Source organism: Gossypium hirsutum, chromosome A10 (genome assembly GCF_007990345.1).
Source record: "Gossypium hirsutum isolate 1008001.06 chromosome A10, Gossypium_hirsutum_v2.1, whole genome shotgun sequence".
In the NCBI taxonomy this organism is placed as follows: Eukaryota; Viridiplantae; Streptophyta; class Magnoliopsida; order Malvales; family Malvaceae; genus Gossypium; species Gossypium hirsutum.
Genome location: NC_053433.1, coordinates 79,454,537 through 79,476,153, shown reverse-complemented (window position 1 = coordinate 79,476,153; position 21,617 = coordinate 79,454,537). Strand labels below are relative to the sequence as shown.

The window sequence follows — 21,617 nt, the reverse complement described above, 5'->3', positions numbered from 1 at the left end:
ATCCAGCATCTGGTCCAAAAACAACAAAGAAAAGTGATTTTTCCTAGTCACCTTATTCAGCTTCCAATAATCGATGAAAATTCTCCATCCCATAACCGTTCTAGCCGGTATCAACTCGTTATTCTCGTTTTTAATTACTGTAATACCTCCTTTCTCTGGCACGTACTAGACTGGACTTACCTACGAACTGTCTGAGATGGGGTAAATTATACCCGCATCTAACCAGTTGATGATTTCTTTCTTTACCACGTCCTTTATGATAGGGTTCAATCTTCATTGTCCATCAATCGTCCCTTTCTCGCCATCTTCCAAGATGATCTTGTGCATGCATACAGATGGACTAATGCCACGAATATCGGTTATGGTCCATCTGATAGCCTTCTTGAATTGTTTCAATACTAGGATGAGTTTCTCTTCTTGCTCAGTGGTTAATTCTACTGAAACAATTACAAGCACAGTAGAAGCGTTACGTAAATAAACATATTTTAAATGTGAGGAAAGTACTTTAGTTCTAATTTAGGTGGGTCCTCGATTGGCACTTTTGGTTGGGCATTATCCCTATTCTCTAACTCTAAAGTTTCAAAATGGGATTCGGATTAAATCCCCTTTGATTAGCTTCTAGCAAAGATAAGTATTCACCCTCCTCTTCATCATTTACAGGGCTTGATGTCAAAATTTGTTCCAACGGGCCCTCAACATATTTGAGTTCCTTTTCCATGATTAACTCCTCTAAATTGGACACTGCAGAACAATCATCAATTGTGTTAGGAAATCACATAGACTTCAAAACATTAAATGTTACCTGATCGTCCTGAACACATATAGTAAGCTCGCCCTTTTGCACATCAATAAGAGTCCTTCTGGTTGCTATGAAAGGTCTTCCTAGGATGATTGGCACTTTTTTGTCTACTTCAAAGTCTAGAATAACAAAGTTAGCTGGAAAAATAAATTTGTCTACACGTACCAATACATCCTCGATTTTTCCTTCTGGATGTGCTAAAGATCAATCTGCTAATTGAAGTGTAACTGTAGTAGGTTTAACTTCACCTATCCTCAACTTCCTAACTATTGACATGGGCATCATGTTGATACTCGCACCCAGATCACATAGTGCCTTACCACAATATGTTGCTCCAATGTTGCAAGGTATGGTAAAACATCCAAGATCCTTCAACTGTTGTGGTAGTTTGTCTTGAAGATGTGCACTGCATTCCTTTGTCAGGGCTACCGTCTCAAATTTTCCAAGTCTTCATTTTTTTGACAGGATATCCTTCATAAATTTGACGTAGTTTTACATTTGTTCAAGTGCTTCAACCAACGGGATATTGACATGAAGTTGCTTAAGTATGTATTGGAACTTTTTGAATTGAACTTCCTACTTCTGCTTCTGAAGTCTTTGAGGGTAGGGTGGTGGAGGCTTTTTTATTGGAATTTTTGATTCGTATTCTGTGGAAATTCTGCATCTAACAAAGTTGTTAGTTTTTTATAATTAGCTGGTTCAGAAGTTACCTTATCAGATTTTTCAGATTCAGGTTCTAGTGAAACTAAAATTTCAACACTCGGTTAAACTTCCTCCAAGTCTTGAGTATCAGCTGGCTCATTTTCAACTTCAACAGTGTTGCGCTCTAACGTCTTTCCACTCCTCAATGTCAACGCTTTACAATGCTCCTTCCCAAGATTCCTTGAATTCTCCGTATCACTTAGTAAATCACCTTATAGTCAGTTTCTGAGTTCAGTTGCGAGCTGGTCCATTTGGTTTTCCAAGTTTTTCAATGTAGTTGTTTGGCCTTGGATTAAAGCATCATTCCTGGCTATGTATGCCTTCACCAAGTTTTCTAAGCTATTGGATGGTTTAGCTTGAGGTTGTTTCTAAACTTGTTGGGTAAAAATAGATGGCTAGGCTAGTCTAGGTGGGGTGTATGTGTTACTGGGTCCAACCCCTTAGTTACTCTTGGAGAAATTAGGGTGGTTTCGCCATAATAGGTTATAGGAATTGGATTATAGTCCTTGTCTTCCTCAGTTTTGGTTCTGGTTACCCATTTAATACACAGATTCTGGGTTCGATGGACATTCTTTGAATAGATGTCCTTCCCTACAATAGACACAGGCTACATTTTCAAATCAATTCAATGGTTGTGCTGCAAAACTATTAAACCCATTAGTGGTAAAATTTTTAAGCATTGAAGAAATCGAGGATACCTGATATGTGAGTGAGTTTAGAGCATCTACTTCATGTATTCCAGTGACTCCTCTTCCTTCCACTGCTTGATTGGTTGGCCATTGATAATTGATCTACTTCATGTATTCTAGCGACTCCTCTTCCTGGCACTGCTTGATTGGTTGGCCATTGATAATTGTTGCTGGCAATCCTCTCGATGATTTTAGAAGCCTCATTGTAAGACTTAGAAAGGAGAGCACTATTAGCATAAACGTCCACTACCATCATCGTGTGAGCATTGAGACCATTACAGAATGTCTCAAGTTGGATGCAACAAGGGATTCTGTGATGAGGGCACTTATGTAATAATTCTTTTTATCTTTCTTATGCCTCATACAAGGATTCATCATCCATTTGTTAGAAAGCAGTGATCTCGTTCCTTAACTTAGCATTATAGCTAGGTGGGAAATACTTCATGAGGAATCTTTCTGCTAACTCTTGTCATGTGGAAATTGAATTTGATGGCAATGAGTTCAACCAGGCTTAAGCTCTGTCCCTTAGTGAATATGGGAACAACTTCAATCGTAGTGCATCTTTGGGTACTCCGGCTAACTAGAAAGAATAGCTCACCTTCATAAATAGTCTTAAGTGCAGGTGAGGATCTTTGGTAGGCGTTCCACTGAATTAGCCCACTGTTTGAAGCATCTAGAACATGACTGGCTTTAGTTCAAACTGTTGTACCTCGATTTCGAGTCTCCTAATACCCGAATTAAGATCATGAGACACTGGCACAACATACTGTCTTAGAGCTCTATCTCTATCATTAGCAATAAGGATAGGATTTTGGGCAAGGTTTGCTCCGTTTCCTTGATTTGGATTTTTGAAGTTCATCTCTTCGGTCTTTCTCAGACTTGCTTGTCTTCTTCGCTATTGAAAAGTTCTTTCAATCTCAGGGTCTACAAGGAGTAAATCGATAATTAGGTCAATACTCACAAACACCTGAAATAACTATAGAAAAATTAATCAAGTTAAAATTGAACAGGATAATAAACCAAAATGCAAAATAAACAAATTCACAAATAATGAATTTTTTAAAACAGTCCCCGGCAACGGCGCCAAAAACTTGGAATGATGGAAATGTGCAAGTGTACACAATCGCAATAAGTAATAAAGTGACAAGTAAATGTCGATTTATCGTACCCACAGGGACTGTGAAAATAATTATTTATGAATGCAATTAAAAACACTTTGGTGAAGAAAAATATCTTGACTTGAAGAGGTGATTAAAAACTAAGATTTATAACTAAGAAAAATAAATAAAAATAAAATAAAAGTTCCAATGCACAATTGCAAAAGATGATTTTAATCAAGATGACATAATTGTGTTAGATTAATTACATTTCTTAACATAGAATTATTGAACTCATGCTCAAGTTGTTACGAATAAATTCACGGCAGCTCGGTAATTTGCTAATTTATGAACATACTTACCTACCAAAATCCATTTATCTCTTCAATATATCTCTATGTCAATTCAACCGATTAAACAAATTTTAATAAGCAAATTGTAAATGCACATACATGCTTATGAAATTAAAATAATCTCTTGAACATATCTATATGATAATTCAAACAAGTAATTCAATCTCATAAGCACATAAAAGATTATGTGAGGTAACAATGTATTTCTACCTTGAAACATTTTAATCACAATAATCCTGCAAGTTATGCGAGGCTAATGTATCATTAAATACCGTTATTAATTTAACCCTCGGCTACCTTAGATGATTAAATATGCATTGATTAAGTATCGTGTCAATTAATTACAACTTCAATCCGTTTAAATAATTAATTCATTAGTTACGTTACAATTGTAATGCAAGAATAACTTAGTCATGGTTTTACTTAATCAAACATCTTACCGAGACCTATAACAACACAAATACAATTTTAACAACTTAAGTAGATGAAATGCAATCAACCTAACAAGAATTAAATTGAATTCATATTAATTAAATTAAACAATTCAACATCACAAATATTCATTGACATTTCCATCATAACAACAACAAAATTAAAATGATAGGGAATAAGAATCAAATCCGGTGTTTTCTCCGTGGCTTGATTAGTTTGCTCCACTCATCCTTCTCTGCTTGTTCTTGTCGAACCAAGGCTTTTACAAACACTTGAATGCTGCTCCAAATGGTGGTTTATTGACTCTTTTTCAAGAGTTGAAATCGACAAGGAAATGGGGAATAAAATGAATAACAATGGAAGGGGTTTAGAAGAGAAAAAATGAGAGAGAAGTGAAGAGATGAGAAGGGTTGAGATTTGTTTGAAGTGAGCAGCCAAGGGGAGATATTTATAGGTTGAGAAGGCTGCTAAAAATAGCCAAAATCAGCAGCCAAAGACTCCCCCCATGGCCGGCCACACATGTGGCATGTTTGAGGATTTCAAATATGATACTTTAAGGTAGGGGCAAATCTAGAATGGCATAAATAGTGGAGGGGTTTTAATGCAATTTGAAGTAGTCTTCAAGGGCCATTTTTCAGGCCAAATAATCAGCCAAACAAGTTGATTGGGTCAGCATGTGGGATGACTTTGGGCTGCCCAGTGCTCGGTTGGATCGGTTTTCTCGGCTTAACTCAACTGGCCCCTTTTCATAATTAATTAACAATAATTTATTTAACCCAAATTAAATTGGATTAAAATGAAAATTAAGTATATTATGAATTAATACACATAATTTGGACCGTCTTAGGCTAAAAAATTAATTCACCTTGATGCTTCGAATTGCTTCTCGGTTTTGTGCTTCTGGCAGTGTCTGCCAAGCCGTTTTTGACAGTTTGTGTAATTCTGTCGAAAATAATCAAAATTAATCAAAATTTGATATAAAATTAATTAAAATTCAAAATGTTGATAATTTTATTTTATAATTATTATTTATTTTTCTACACGAATTTTACTGAAACTGATTGAATTTAAGTTAAAAAGAGCATGAAAAAGTGTGTATGTTTTCATGTTTCCAAACATCTATAATTATTTCTAATTCCAAGTAAATAAACTATAATCCCATAATAAAATCACATAAAATTTTTAATCAATTTCACATATAAGTCTCCAAGACTTTAAAGGCAACTTTCCTGATGAAATTTTGTAAAATACCTCAGTATACAAATGAAAACAGTAGTGCCTGGTTACCAGATAGAGTAACCTACACAATAATTTTCCTGGCCAGGGCTTAAGATTTTGTATTCTCTAGTCCGCAACATATGCAGGAGCTAGGAACCTGGGCAAAAATCACAAATCTGTATACGATCATTTACTAATTTCATTGTGACAGCTAAGATATATTATAAATATAGAATGAAAACAATAAATATCAATAATCTTAGTATAACAAGTAAAACTGAATGAGTAACTTCATAATATATGAACTTACCTGTCGAAATGGTAACGATTCAACTATCAGAGACTAATCAATAATTTTACCTTTTCCTCGTACATCCTCTGATCGTTGAGATTCTTGGTTTAAATATAATTTGAATTAATTAACCAATCCAAGAAACATAAAACAACATTTAAATCTCATGTTCGAATTCAATTTAATTTTACTAAAATATCTCATCTTATACATTCATCACAATTTAGTCCCTAAAACCAATACTACTATAATTCTCACATTTGAGTTTTAATTTCGAAATCAATCTCATTTTAGTCCTCAAACAGGCCATTAATACACAAAAATTTAGAATTTTCCTACACATTTTGGACTTATTACATTTTAGTCCTTATGTTCAAAACTATCAACTTTTACTTTACAAACTAGTCCATTAACATATCTAAGCTTCAAAACTAACCAAATAACCTCATAAGCTTCAAGAAAACATCAATGGAAACTAAAAAAACTTAAAAAGTTTCACAAAATAGTCCCTAAGTTAGCTAAATCAAGCTCTCGAGATTCCAAAAATAAACAATTACAAGAAACGAGCTTCAATTCACTTACCAATTGAAGAAACAAAGTTGAAAATAAAACCCTAAGCTTCCCTCTAACATATGGCCATGGATGAAAAGAAAGATTATGACAAATTGTTTTTTTTTCACCTTTTGGTTTATTTATTTTAATATATATACATAGGTAAAATTGTAATTATTAAGAACTTTAGGATTAAGTTAAAATAATTATACCATTAGCTAAGTTTAACCATCCTTAATAAATAAATATGTCATCATCCATTGACTAAAGTGATAACAGTGGCCCATTTGCTTAATTGAACCCTCAAACACTAAGAAATTCTATAATAGTTCACTTTTATTAAGTTTACGGTTTAGCCATCTTTCCTTGATTAAATATCTAAATATCAAAATTACTAGACCCAAATCTAAACCTCGTAGATATTAAATAAATAATATTTTCTAACTCACACATCAGTTGTGTTCCCAAAACCATTGTTTTAGACACCATAGAAAAACGAATTGTTACAAGTATCTTGTCATGTATAACTTGTGCCAAGCAGTGAGACTAGAAGGGTATTTGTATGCCTACGAAGAGACCGGAAGGGTGACTTAGGTGGTAATCCTTAGTCAAGATGAGACCAAATGGGTATTCTTAGCTAAAAGTGATAAATAACTCAATCGAGGATAATTAATTGTTTAATTAGAGAATTAGGGATTTAATTGATCATAGGCTAGAGACTCACATTGCCAACAGTAGGGATAGGAAATTCACTTAAGTTAATTAATATTTTAATTTCGATTATCATTACTAATTCATGACTCAATTAAATTAGTAATTATTTTTTGCAATTAATTTAATAATAATTTCTCCAATCTGCAATCCCATGGATGCAATCCTCAGAATACTTACCGATGTTTCGTTGAAACACTTTGATATTACAATTTGACCTGTACGCTTTTAGATACCGCTGATTTAATTTTATATATTTCTGATGATAACACATTTATAGATGATCAAGTTGTTGGCGCTATTGTTGAGGATTGTGACGAAGAATTTTTTTATTAGACTGATTATTGTAAAATAATATTAATCGAAAGACGGACAAGCTAGATAGTGTTCTAATTTTATTTTTTACATAATTAAATATTTCTTATTTTGAATTTTTTTAGTTAATTAAATATTTTTATTTTTAATATTTTTATTTACCTTGTCGATTATCAGATTTAATCATGAACATTTATTTTTATAGGTTGATGTACAAACTATCCAAATCGAGTTGGTTGTATAGAGCTTTGACATGCCAATGGAGTTATGCTTACAAAGACAAATAGCCCGGGTGTTTGAATGAGAACCCACCTAAGCCGAGTAAGGATACATCCGAGAGGGATGGAGATTTAATGAACCCATGGGATGAAAAAGAAATATATGAGGAGGTAGTATACGATCAATGGGAGATCATGGAGAACCAAATATCAATTATGGTAGAACTACTTCAACGAAGAAACAAAATAATGGAAGAGATACATGGGTGACCTTCGGGGACATTCGAGTATTTAGTCTGAACTCCTTGTGATTCGTATGACTATATGTACGAACAAGAAAGCTGCGAGAGAATTCCAAGCTAAATCCAAGAGAACCGAACAACATTTGAATCAATTAGAGGAATTTTTCCAAGCAAGTACTTCATCGGAAGAGGTTGTACATGATGTCTAAAATTCTGACCCGAAGGACCAATGTATTACTGACAACCATCCGAAATTAAATCTTGAAAGTTAGCAAGTGTTTGGAACTGGATACGAGAATGAATTAAATATAATAGTAGATGTCTCCCATCCAATTAACATAGAAGTAGATGTAGAAGTAGATGTAGTAGTAGATGTAGAAGTAAAATTAGAGGTATAGTAGCTTCAATCGTTTTTGAATGAAAGTGTAGACGAGCTATAACACCCTATACCTAGCTTGGTTACCAAGCCCAAATACGAGATGCCATACCACCGTCTCGTCTTATTTATATCAAATAGGAACTAGATCCAAGCAAACCGATGTTCTTTTGTTAAACCTATAATCTTAAATCATCCAATTAGTTAATTAACACTATTACGTGTAAATCATTCGTTAATCATCTTACATACAATTAGAATCATGCGTAAGGGCTATTTAGCAAAATTTCATAAAACTGTTCGTAGGTATCAATACTAACATTTAAGGTACTGATGTTTCCTTCATGTGGTATCAATACTACTTGGAAAAATGATAGCAAATTAGCTTACTGTTTCTCAGCCAAAAATCCAAATTGTCAAAAATTATCGGTACCTGTTATAGAATATCAATACTTTAGTCACGAGTATCGAAAATTGAGATAAGGTATTGATACCAAATCCCCAATCTATTTTCCTGTAAGTTTTAATTTTCAATGCCAACTATCGATACCTCTACTACTGGAGCTAAAAATGTAGCATAGAAGAGCAAATAACTCATTTCAATTAGTTCCTAAGCAACATGCATCAAGTACTTTATTTATTTCATCATGCTATGGCTAAGTTTATCAGTCTAAAGTGTCAAATCATCCAAGCAAGAATCGTTATGCCAACATCGATGTATAAAAATTCTAACATAAAAATAACTTGAAATTCTTATAAGCGAAATCAAAATGTTTAAAGATCAATAACCCAAAGTATTTCTACCACATTTCTTATTTCCCCACTGCAAATATAATAATAGAACACCTACGATGAATAACCAGTCTTCATTGGATCACTCCCTCGAAAACCACATTGCCCACACCAAAACGTCATTAATCTGTATATGTTGAAATGAATGGCTGAGCTTCTACAAGCTCAGTGAATACAAAGAATTTCCACAACGATAACATGTCATCATGCAACACAACCAATCACTTACTTACAAGTACCTTATTCTTAAGTCTAAAATCATATACTATTAAATCATGCATCATCTAATAGTTCACTCTCACAACACAAACATACTCATTCAAGCATAGAACATATTCCAGACAATTACATTAAATATGATAAGATGGCACTTGGGATATGAAACATATAGTGAGCTCTACCATCACTCATCGGGTACACAGATCTCCATTACACCACATAGACTCATATAGTCAAACATGTCCCAAAAGTGAAGCATATAGCTAACACTCTCCTTATTTCCCCTCACATGTCCCATTGAATGGAGATTAGCTCTCATTCCCTTATCCCTCCAAACATGTCCCAGGGCCTCAATGCCCAAAACCACTATAAATATAAGTGAGTACTCAAAATCCTATGGCATGCCAACTATATCCAATGGTTCTAAGATCTCAAGGAAAAAATATTTGAAAAAATACATATTACTTACCGATTATCCGTGCACTAACACTGCATATTAGCATCTTCTGCAAAACATTACCATAATCATATAACATATACATTACACATTTATTTCATGTATATAATTGCACTTTACACAATAATCACCATACTCACTTGTCACATTTCATACATGATACAAAACCATAGGATAATTAGAGATTCAAGAAAACTTACACTTGAAACATAGAGTAAGGGTTTAGGTTACATCTAAATTCCCAAATAACACATGACTCGTGTTTACGAGTAGCAATTCCATACACTCACCACTTTATACTTTTTTCGAAAAGTCGAAAGCTTAAGTAAACCTTCCCTAGCTCATAGTAAGCTATAATGAATCTGCAGTCAAGTAACAACCAAGTATTCCATTAAACCAACTAAAACACAAGCTTTAAGCTAAGTTCTTATGTAACTTAAACTATTAACATAAAAAACTTTAAATTCTAATATCTCAGTCCATACTCAATATTTTTGCCTAAAATCAGTCCTGTTCATCTAATTAATCATCTACACCTAATTCGTAACCATCAAACTAGACAAATCTACTCAATTCATGGTATCAACATTTTTTGACATCTTTTAGGCAATTTTCACAAAATTCATTAAAACGTTAGAAACCTTTAATAAAACTTCAAGGTAAGTTTCAAAACCTTCTAATAACGCTAAAACAAGTTGAAAATGACTTTGAAACCAAGTTTTAATTCACAATCCTAAAATCCACCATTAATGGCTTGATTTTTTGCTTTTATTTAAACATGCGATTTGAAGTCTAACAATTTAGTTTTGAGGTTTAAATAACATTAAAAACAAATGGTGACATAAATGATTGCATTTATTGAGAGAATAAATGAGTTTTGATGTAAATTTGAAAAACCCACATTTGGAGAATATGATGAAATCTATGGAGTTTTTGGTGTTTTTCTTAAAGATTTATAATGGTAGATAACTTAGGAATGATAGAGAATCAATATATTGTGGTTTGAGAATAAAAAAATGATGAAATAGTGAGCAAGAAGCAATGGACGAAAACTCTAAAGAAAAGAGAAGAAGCTACCGTGAATTATGTTTGGAGTGAAGGTTAATTAGGTTCAATTTTTAAAACTAATTAAACTGCTACATAAATGCTCACTATTTTGAATTTGTTACAAATCAGTCCTTTTCCAAAATTAAGGGTTTTTAGAACACTTTTTCAAAAATTGATTTAACAGTTAAGATGTCATACTCGAATGCAATCTCGGTTTACCATGCTACAAAATTTCGAACACTCTACGACCTAAATTCCTAAAATATTCTTAAATCTCTTAGGCCCTATTTTGGGGTGTTACATGAGCTAATAAATTTTATGGCCATAATCTAGGAGGTGCCAGTCGAAGAAATTGACGAGTTTATGTCATTTTTGTTCGGTGGTGAAGATAAATTTCTGGAAACCAAATCTTCTCCCAATATACAGGGGAGGAAGCTCTAGACAATAATATCCCAAAAAATAATTTTGGATTGGCTCAGATTTGCACTAAATGGCTTATGATATGGATGTTGCGTTGGTCGAAGATAAGGTGATATCATTGGAATCAATCGAGGATGTTAGTTTATATCTTGAGGACCAGATGGAAGTTCTTTTACGGGGGCAATACGGATCGTCCTGATCCTGGAAAAGGACTTTTTATTTAAAATTATTTTAATTTTAAATTCTTATTTTTCATTTAAGTATTGTAATTATTGAGTTTAAAGTTTAATTAAGGTATTTTATTTTTTTTATAGTGGTTGTTGAGCTCATAATCGAGGAAGAACATACAAGTCAATGAGTCAAAATTTCACACAAAAGGGAGGTTGAAACAGTTTGTAATGTCGGGATAAGGAGTGTCGCGTCGTCCCAACGAGGTCCCTCCATCTCTCAACGCTGCCTAAAGATGTCATGACGGGCCAACCCAATGCCCCAACAAACAGTCAGTGATGTCGGGACTTGAAAGGAGATGGCGTCCTAATGAGGCGATGACTACAAGAGGACCTCGTCACGATGAGCTACTCCCAAAACATCCCAAACAATTTTCTACTTCTTCTTCTCCGTACTTTGCCTCCAAAGCTCTGAACCCTCTACTTTTTTAGTGTGACAGTCGATTCTTAGCCATTAGCCTTTCATTTTACATAGGATTAGAATCAAAACTCCCTTCGTCGAGTGAGGCAATAACATTTCGGTGAAGGAACGACGACGACTGATGGGGAAAACACTGACAACCAATCCTATCACCTGTAACAAAGCCTAGTAATACTCAATCTCTCTTTTAATACTTTTAACATTAATGTTAAATCAAGAGATTAGCAAACTGAGAATTATTTTGTGTTTATATGTTGTTGAAAAAAACTCAAAATTGGTTAAAATGTTATCTCAAAAGAGAACGACATCCTGACGATATCGAAATGTGATGTTGCAAACTACCTAAGGAGATGATTCATCTCTAATGAAGCAGCTAGACGATTTGACAACTTTGAAAAACTACTATCCTAGAATGTGGCTTTGATTTTGCTATGTAATTGTTCCACGACCCTTTAATCACAAGGATTGATTGGTTACGGTGGAATACATTTTATCGACAACCACCCAAAATATAGATCGTTCAGGAATTTTATGTGAATTTTCTTGAAGCACAGGACAACAAAATCTTTGTGAAAGGTGTATCTCTCCAATCTCAATCGAGGACATTCATAAAACATCTCACTATACACCTGATTTTTACAAAAAATTAAGTGATGATGAGGTGGATTATGATGAAATCATTCACTTTTTAACTAAGGGTCGAGGTCATTGGGTTCGAAATCAGGTGAGACGAGAACCATTACATATTTATTAATTAATAATGACCCCAAAGGAAAAAATGTGGATATATTTTATCAGCGCAAATTTCTTTCCTGCACAGCACGTCACGGAAGTTACCCATGATTGTGCTCTCTTTTTGTATTCTATTTTGCATCGATGACAAATTCATGCGGGGGATCAGATCTGCCACAACATGAGAAGTGTGCCAGAGGGCACACATGAGGACTTTTGTACCCTTACTTAATTACGGAGATGTGTAGGAGAGCCGGAGTGGAGATGGACCACAAAAAACTAACTTGCTCACCGAAGGGCATATTAAACAATGTTATTTATATGTGGTTCTACAATCAACGCACTGATCGGATGGAGCAGAGAAATGAAAAGGTGGCAGCACACTGAGAATACACGCGAGATTGTGGGTTGCTAGAGTCCATGGAAGAACCCTAACCCATACCACCAAGGGTACACCAAAAGGGAGCGACATTGACTTTGGCATCCTCGATAAGTGAAGAAATGACTCAATGCATAGAGCCATACCTCAAGTACAACATCGTATACAATTATGAATACAAGAAGGTGATGAGCCATCCAGTCGAATAATTCGACATAGATTCATTCCAATGACCGCAAACTCTACCCTTTTGGACATCCTCGTCCGACACCACCCGACTTGCACAGTCAGACCATCCACTACTCGAAGAAAGGAGCAGATAGTCAATTTAAATGAGGGCAATCGCACCGAGGAGTTCAATGATGACGATGCTGCTGACCTTTGAGGGAGTAAAAAAATATAATTATTATATATTTTTTGTGTATTTTCTTTTTCTGTGTAGGAACCCCACAAATTATGAGACACTACAAATTCAAGCCAAAACCGTAAGGAAGAGACAGTCCCACCAATTGCGATGGTCTTTTAAAGCTAATTAGGTAACATCTTTGTTTTATTTTATATAGCACATCAGGGACAATGTGCCAAACAAAGTGTGGAGGAGACATAGAAAATTTTAAAATTTTTTATCATTTCGTTTTGTTTTTATAGATTTTTAGTCATTTTTAAAATTTTTATTTTGTGTGTTGTTTGTGCTCGAGCTTGTAGAAACATAAGTGATTGGTTAGGAGCATGTAAATAGGATCGTGTGTATAAACCGTAAATTTAGTTCGATAATAATTGATTCTAGGTTTTCTAATTTTAGACTAATTAGTTCATTTGATTACATTGTGAATAGATTAAAGAGTGTTAAGCATATCATAAGGTATATAAATACACAAAAGGCATGTATGTTAATTTAATAGTAGGTTTTGAAAATGGATAAATCCAATTAATTAAATCCATGTATTGAAGCAACTAGGAACGACCTGATGCATTATTTGGTAGACGAATTTTTTAGCCAAAAACCTCACTTGTAAACATTTTCCCTAGTACCTATATTGAAGCCTTATTCATTTTCTTGATGAACCATAAATGAAACCTTGAGCCTATTAAATAATCAATTTGATCATTTATTTCTTGGCCCTTGCACGAATTTAGATGTTCGACTATTGATATTTAGGGATTAGGTAGATACATCATGGTGATTTTAAAAGAAAATAATGAGTGAGCTAAGGAATTGTATGGTATTGTAAGTATAAGATTTTTTAGCTTGTAAAAAAAATAGAAAAACGCAAAATCCAAATCGAGAAAATCTCGAAGGAAAAAAAAAGTCAAGCTCGGATGATTGTACTCATGAATACTATACTAAGCTTTAGTAATGAAGAAATAAGAAAAGTGAAAGAAGTGGATATAAGGTGGTGAGCAAAATGTACACTTGAGGGAGTATTGGGAGCAATATAATGTGCCAAACTATTTTTGTGCTTAAACCGTTTTGTTGAGTCTGTTCTTGAATTTTGAACCAACCTAAGCTGCATAATGTTACAAGCTAAAAATTTCTATGTGACCTAGGTGGTACACTGAATGGATGAAAAGTACACTGAAAATTGAAATTTCTTACTGCCTATATTCTTTGAACATAAATGTACATATGTGTATTTGTTTTGATGGACAATTGTGCTTAACATTCTTTAATTTTTTTTCCTTGTAATTTATTGATCTAATTGTCTAGCTTTAGAAATCATGAGCTAGTTACCTATTGCACTAGAATTACATGTTTAGATACATTATCTTGTTTATATGGTTCTAATCCGGTCACTTGTACAAAGCATGCCCGAGTATTTTGTTTTCGTTGTGTGTGTTTATTTTTCACATTTTTTTTTCATTTTTTTTGCTTGCTTGAGGACAAACAAGGACTTAAGTGTGGGGGTATTTGACTTGCCACTAATTGTAGTGATAGTTTAAGTGCATTTCAAAACTTAACAAACTTGTTTCCTTGGCATTTTATAATTAGTTATTGCATTTTTAATATTAGTAGGTCAAAAACTAAATGTTAATAAAATAAGCATTTTTACATATTTTCTAATATTTCGATGACCCGTAAGGTTAACTCGGGCCTCGTGAGTGACTAATGGGTTATTTAAGTGTGTAGGATGCCAATTCAGGTCCATGAATACAAGGGATGATGATCGGACTATGAGATAAGAGAGCCCAATAGAACAATGAAGCTACCAAGGCCAGTAAAGCACACTCTACGTCATGACGAGGAGTTTTCCCTCGTCACTACAATGCGGTTAAAATAGGAAGGATTTCATGGTGGCAACGTCATAACGAGGAGTCTTCCCATGTCACGACGACACGACGATGGCAGGCCAAAATGGAGTTGAATTCTTAGACAACACTCTTGGGATATTTCCCTATTTGGACCTTAGAATTTATCAAAATATTACATTAATTGGTATCTAAAATGTATCTAGCGTTGAGTGGTCACCAAGAAGCTCATTTCCTATATAAGCAACCTTAGGGTCACTGGAATTTGTGGATAGAATTAGACAAATAGTTTTTCCTATTCAGTTTTCTTTTTATGTTTCTTTAGTTGGAATTTTTCCTATTCAATGTAAAGACATTTGCAAGCGGAGATCACTTCGGGATCGCACTTCAATATATTAATGAGCATTCTCTTATCTCTTATCTTTTCTTCTCTTCTTTTATTTATATTTCATTGATTTGGCCAATTAATCATTGTATGAATATTAGAATAGATTATTGTGCTTTCTTCATATTTTGCATGATTTCATTATGAAACTAATTTATCTATTTAGTAATTATTTATCTGAAATTAGTTATTTATTCAAGAGTACTTAGTATAATAGGGAGTGATGCCTCTAATAGAATATCAAAACAAGTGAGATCGGAAGGGTATCTTGTTGTGTATAATTTGTGCCAAGCGGTGAAACCGAAAATGTATCTATATGCCTAGGACGAGACTGAAAGGGTGACTTAGGTGGTAATCCTTAGTAAAGATGAGAATGGAAGGGTATTCTTAGTTAAAGGTGATAAATAATTTAATCAATGATAATTAATTATTTAATTAGATAATTAGGGATTTAATCGATTATAGGCTAGACGCTCACATTGTCAACACTAGGGATAGGAAATTCCCTTAGGTTAATTAATTTGATTAGCTTAATTAATATTTAAATCAGGATTAATGTTACTAATTCGTGACTTGATTAGATTAGTAATTATTTTCTATAATTAATTTAATAATAATGTCTCCAATCTGCAATCCCTTGGGTACAATCCTTGGAATACTTACCAATGTTTCGTTGTAACACTTCTATTTTACAATTTGAATTGTACGCTTGCAGATACCGCACTTAATCTATATATTTTTATTTGCACATTTCTAACTCTAAATGTTCACACATTTGGAGGCGATCAGCTACCCTATTGAATCTCAATAATATCAGACCTATTAGCTTCGAAGGGTTTATAAAATCCTAGCAAAACATCTATATGGAGTCATTAATGATATGATTAGGATTTAACATTGAGGAGGAAAATTTTGGATTACTCTCTAATTACAAATGAAAGCATTCATTACATAAGACAAAAAGGGTTAAGATTAATGGTGTTTAAGGAATATTTTCAAAATGCTTATAGTATTGTTTACTATGCTCTCATTGATTTTTTTTCATGGTTCAAATCAGTTTTGAGGAATGATGTAGACATTGAAACAATCATGTGGGAACATTATGCATACTCTTAGCACCACTATCTAGATTCCCCTTTTTAGCATCCTTTTCACTCCTTCTCTGAAGCTGTGCTTGTTGGAAAAAATCGGGTTTGAAAATGGTTTTCTTGCATAGTAGAAAATTAATTTTTTTGAAAGTCAACCCGGTTTGTGATATTTATAGCAATAAATCTTAATTGAATTCATACATGTGTTTACAGCTTAGCGAACATTCGTTGTTCCTGGCTTTCAACCAGACGATGTTCTCCACTATTCTCATACCAAGAACTGCTAAGAATGTGAGCTCGAACCAATTGAATCAAAACAAAGAACTAGAAAAAGTTTTCTTTCTTGTATTTGGGGTGAAAACAAAAATTTGCCCTTCTTAATATAAAATGATAGAATTGTTATTCTAGAAAAATATATTTGATAGTTGAGAATAAATTCTCTATTTTTTAGTAGGGTAACAATCTTTTATAGTTGTGTTAATAGCTTTACCGAAGTATCTATTTATAGGAAGATAAAGTACAATCTTTTATAGTTGTGTTAATAGCTTTACCGAAAAAAGACTACCAGTTCAAAAATGAATACACTACACTCAAGGCACTAGATCCAACAATGTTCTCACTTTCAGCTTGTGGGGTAGAAAAACGAGTAAAGAATACTTTACTCAGCCATTCTTCTTTGAAAGCCTCCCAAGTGGCACTGTAACACCTCTCGCCTGACCCGATCATTGGGTCCGAGCTACAGGATGCTACTTTTATTGCCAGAGTAACTACAATCAATATATAGTAAAAATATGTTGGATCTAGTGCCCTGAGTTTAGTATATTCATGTGTAAACATCTAATTGCTTTGAACAAATTGATTAATAAAAAAGTTTCATTAATTACATTAATATATTCTGTATAATTTTCCTCATATGGTTTTTGCATGCAAACCAAAATAGAAGAAAATGTTGCTTACTGTTTGTCTAATGTTTAACTAATATTAATTGGTATTACATGGTCGGATCGTAATAAAGAAAGACAATTTGTATTAGTAGACGAACTTAAATATATCCTTAGTCTAATCGAAAATGAGAAAACTGATTGAAAGACTAATATGTCATCTATCAAATCCAATTGGAGAGATGCTTTGTCTTGGGCATCGGAGCAGATGGCTCCTAGAAAATTGAGATGGATATGAGTTACTGGACTGACATAACATTAGACTGGACCCAAGGAGAATAGATCCTAAATCCATTTATGGATTTACTAACTTGTGATGTTCATAATGTGGAAAATGTAAATTCTGAATGGATGGCAAACTATGTAACACCCCAAAATAGAACTAAGGAGCTTTAGGGGTATTTTTAGAATTTTAACCTTCGAGTGTTCGGAATTTTGTGACATGGCATATCGATAATGTTTTCAATTATAGCTTTTAGAAAATTAAATCAATTTCTAAAAATGAGTTTTAAAGACCTTCAATTTTGAAAATAGGACTTATTTGAAAAATGGTTAAAGTTGTGAGTTTTTAAGAGGCAGTTAGACCAGAATTTAAAAACCAACCTATTTCTTCCTTCCCACCTACAGTTTTTCACGTTATCTCTTCCCCAAAACTAGTGTTGTCATCCATTGATTCTCTCTTACTATTTCAATCAATTTTGAACTCCAATTCTTAATCCTCTTTGATTTCTATCACCCTTGAACCTTAACCCTCTATAAAAGTGTAACACCCCAAACCTAGCCTGGACGTTACGATCGAATCTGACAATGTCACATGAGAGTGTTTTTGGAAACGCATTAACCTTACAATTGTCCCAATTATTAATTTTACTTAGTTTGGGAAAACGTGTTCTAATTAATTTGATTTAAAACATTTCTTTTATCCGGAAGCTTTTGAAAACCTAGTAAATTTTTGGGAACCGTTTCATGTACGAAAACCTTAGCTTTTAGGAAAACCAAGTTTAGTCTAAAATCCCATAAATAGTTTAAAAATCCAAATAAACTCCATAAAGTCCCAAATTACATCAACCAACCCAGAACATAATTAAAAAAAAAATGAATATCAGAACATAATTTAAAACAGTCTAAATATGTGTGGCCACCGTCGAGTCTTCCGCCGCACCAAACAGTCAAGGCTGGGGTTTACCTACACAGATTAAACAGAAAAGGGTGAGTTTTCGCAAACTCTGTGTAATCCCTTCAGAAATATACACAATAGCAAAAATCAGGTATACATCCAAATATCAGATAACTCGGGCCTGAACCCTTTACAGAACTGGTGTAAACCTTAGTCCACTCAGATACAGAATAAGATACGAATGGGCCTTAGCCCATCTCAAATACATCATGCATAATAGAGCAGAATAATAAAGTCCTACCCACCAGCCTCTACACACCAACTCTGTCCAACCCTACACACCATGTGGGGATAAAATCGATCCACCCATCCCTGCACACCATGCTGTACCAAAATGCGGCACATAATAAGATAATTGCAGCTGTGCTACCAAATATCAGGCTTAAGAGCCTTTCAGAATACTTCCTCCATATACAATAACCCAACCCCGATGCAGTGTAGCATACAATTCATGACGTGAAAATATGCAATTATCAGATCATACATACAAATCAGTCTACATGCTAAGAGTAACATGCTAAAGCACATATATCACATAGTCAGATTACATAATCAGGGGTCAAGTAACTATTATTGACCCTATAGTAGGTCCCAGTCGACTTGGGTGACCCAAGCAACCTTTCAGAGTATTTCAGCAAATTAGGCTCACACGCCCAAGTGGCCTGCCCGTGTGGCATACACTGCCTAAATTGGGCTTGGACGTCTCGATCACACAGCCTGGCCCAGAATTCCACACGCACATGTGGTTCACCCGTGTGGCCCACATGGCCCAATTAGTCGAGCTCGTGTCTCACACATGACCTCTCTAGTCCTCACACGGTCGTTTCATGTGCCCATGTCACGTGCGCACGGCCTAGTTTGTCGATCACACGCTAGTGTGCTGCCACATGACCTACCATAAGGCGACCACACACCCATGTGGCGTCGAAATTTTCGTGTTTTGGCTTCAACCGATTCTCATTTTCTATGTTTTCGGTACACACCTGGTACGTTTTCGATGTAGAAACACTCTCAAGATATCCATTACCTATAATTGACCAACACTTTCCCAAATTAGTCACTTAAATCGTTATTCGATCGAAAACTTGACAAGGTATTCCAACTTAAAACATTAAATCTCTTAACTTTGAATGAACACCGGCGAATTCGCACTCTAAAGTACCAGTCAAAAATCTAAAACCCCTCAACAGCCTCCTAAACATGAATTAAACCCTATTAAACAATAATCCTATCTTATACCAAAATTCCCAAAACTCACTTACAGAACTTACCAACTCGTGTAAGAATAATCAATGTTGCAGAACGGAAAGAAAGAAATGGGTTTAGCAAAAAGAAAGCAAAGAGAAGAGGAGAGAAACCAAGTCAAAATTCGACAGCAAAACGAGAAAAAAATCGGCAGAGAAATAAAAAGCAGACTTTTGGGAAAAGTAAGAAAAAAAATATCAGAAAGATTTCACCACCACTAAGAGACCCCAAAATCCCTTATTTTCCTCCCTCAACTCCCACTAACAACCAACTCCTTAGAATTTTTGTTTGACCGAAACTCCCTCAGCCAAACATGCAAAAATAAACTCCCACGCTTGCGTGGGGATTCGAACACAAGACCTTTAGCAGACTAACACTCCACTTAACCACCAGACCAGCAGGCCTATTCTGATATAATTTCCCTACTTTCAACTATAAGCCTACTGACCAGAAATAGGGCTTTATTCAGAAAAATCTCAAAATTTTCCAAAGGCATGACTTAAACTTGGGACCTCCAAGACACACCCAGAGCACTTAACCATTAATGCAGATACACTTTTGTGTCAAATAATTACAAAAGAAAAAATTTTAAATTTGAGACGTTACAACTCTACCCCCTAACAAAAAATTTTGTCCTCGAAATTTACCTGATCAGAATAGATGAGGATACACTGACGCATCGCATCATCAGGCTCCCACGTAGCCTCCTCAGTACCATGATTCTGCGACATCACCTTCACTGAAAGAATGGATTTCCCCCTTAAGACCTTTATGTCGTGATCCAGAATCAGAACTGGCCCCTCCTCGAAGGTCAGATCTGGCCGAACCTCAATTTTCTCGGCAGGAACAATATGCGTGGGATCAGAGCGGTAACGTCTCAATATCAAGACATGAAAAACATCATGAATGCAATCCAACTCTAGAGGCAATTCCAATTGATAAGCTACTGGTCCCACTCATCTCAGAATACGGTACGACCGAATAAACAGAGGGCTCAACTTGCCCTTACGACTGAACCTTAGTACCTTCTTCCATGGCAAGACCTTGAGAAAAACAAAGCTCCCACAGAATTCTCTATCTCTCGATGCTTTAGATCTGTTTAAGACTTCTGCCTATTAGAAGTCGCTTTCAATTAATCTTGAATCAAATGGACCTTATTCTCAATTTCTGAAACCATCTCCGGACCTGGAATACCTTGCTCACCCAACTTAGTCCAGCATAAGGGAGTGCGACACTTATGACCATACAGTGCCTTATAAGGTACCATTTGTATATTAGACTGGTAGCTATTTTTGTAAGTGAACTCTGCTAATGGCAAGTACTCCTCCCAACTGCCTCGGAAGTCAATCACACAACTCCTCAACATGTCCTCCAGTATTTGAATCACCCTCTCTAACTGACCATCTTTCTGAGGATGGAAATTGGTACTAAAGTCTAACCTCGAACCCAAAGCCTCATGCAGCTTCTTCCAAAATTGGGACGTGAAACGAAGATCCCTATCAAAAATGATCGAGATAGGTACCCTATGGAGCCTCACTATTTCAGAGATGTAGAGTTTAACCAATTTCTGTAGAGTGATGTCTATCCTAACTGGGATGAAGTGAGCAGATTTGGTCAATCGATCCACGATGACCCAAAAAGAATCCTTCTTAGTGGGTGTTAGAGGCAACCCACTAATGAAGTCTATCGTTACTCGCTCTCATTTCCATAATGGTATCTTAACTGGCTGCAGCAATCCCGAAGGCAACTGATGCTCAGCCTTAACCTACTGACAATTCAAGCAGTGAGCAACGAAGCCAGTAACCTCACGCTTCAACCTTAGCCACCAGTACAATTGTCGCAGA

General features: G+C 34.8%; 1 non-coding gene across 1 annotated transcript; it reads left to right on the top strand.

Annotated features, from left to right (window-relative positions):
- Positions 1 to 2,498: 2,498 nt before the first annotated feature.
- Positions 2,499 to 2,605, top strand: LOC121208883 (small nucleolar RNA R71). The gene has a single exon (XR_005904006.1). It is a non-coding gene; the product is annotated as a small nucleolar RNA R71 (small nucleolar RNA).
- The last annotated feature ends 19,012 nt before the right edge of the window (positions 2,606 to 21,617 follow it).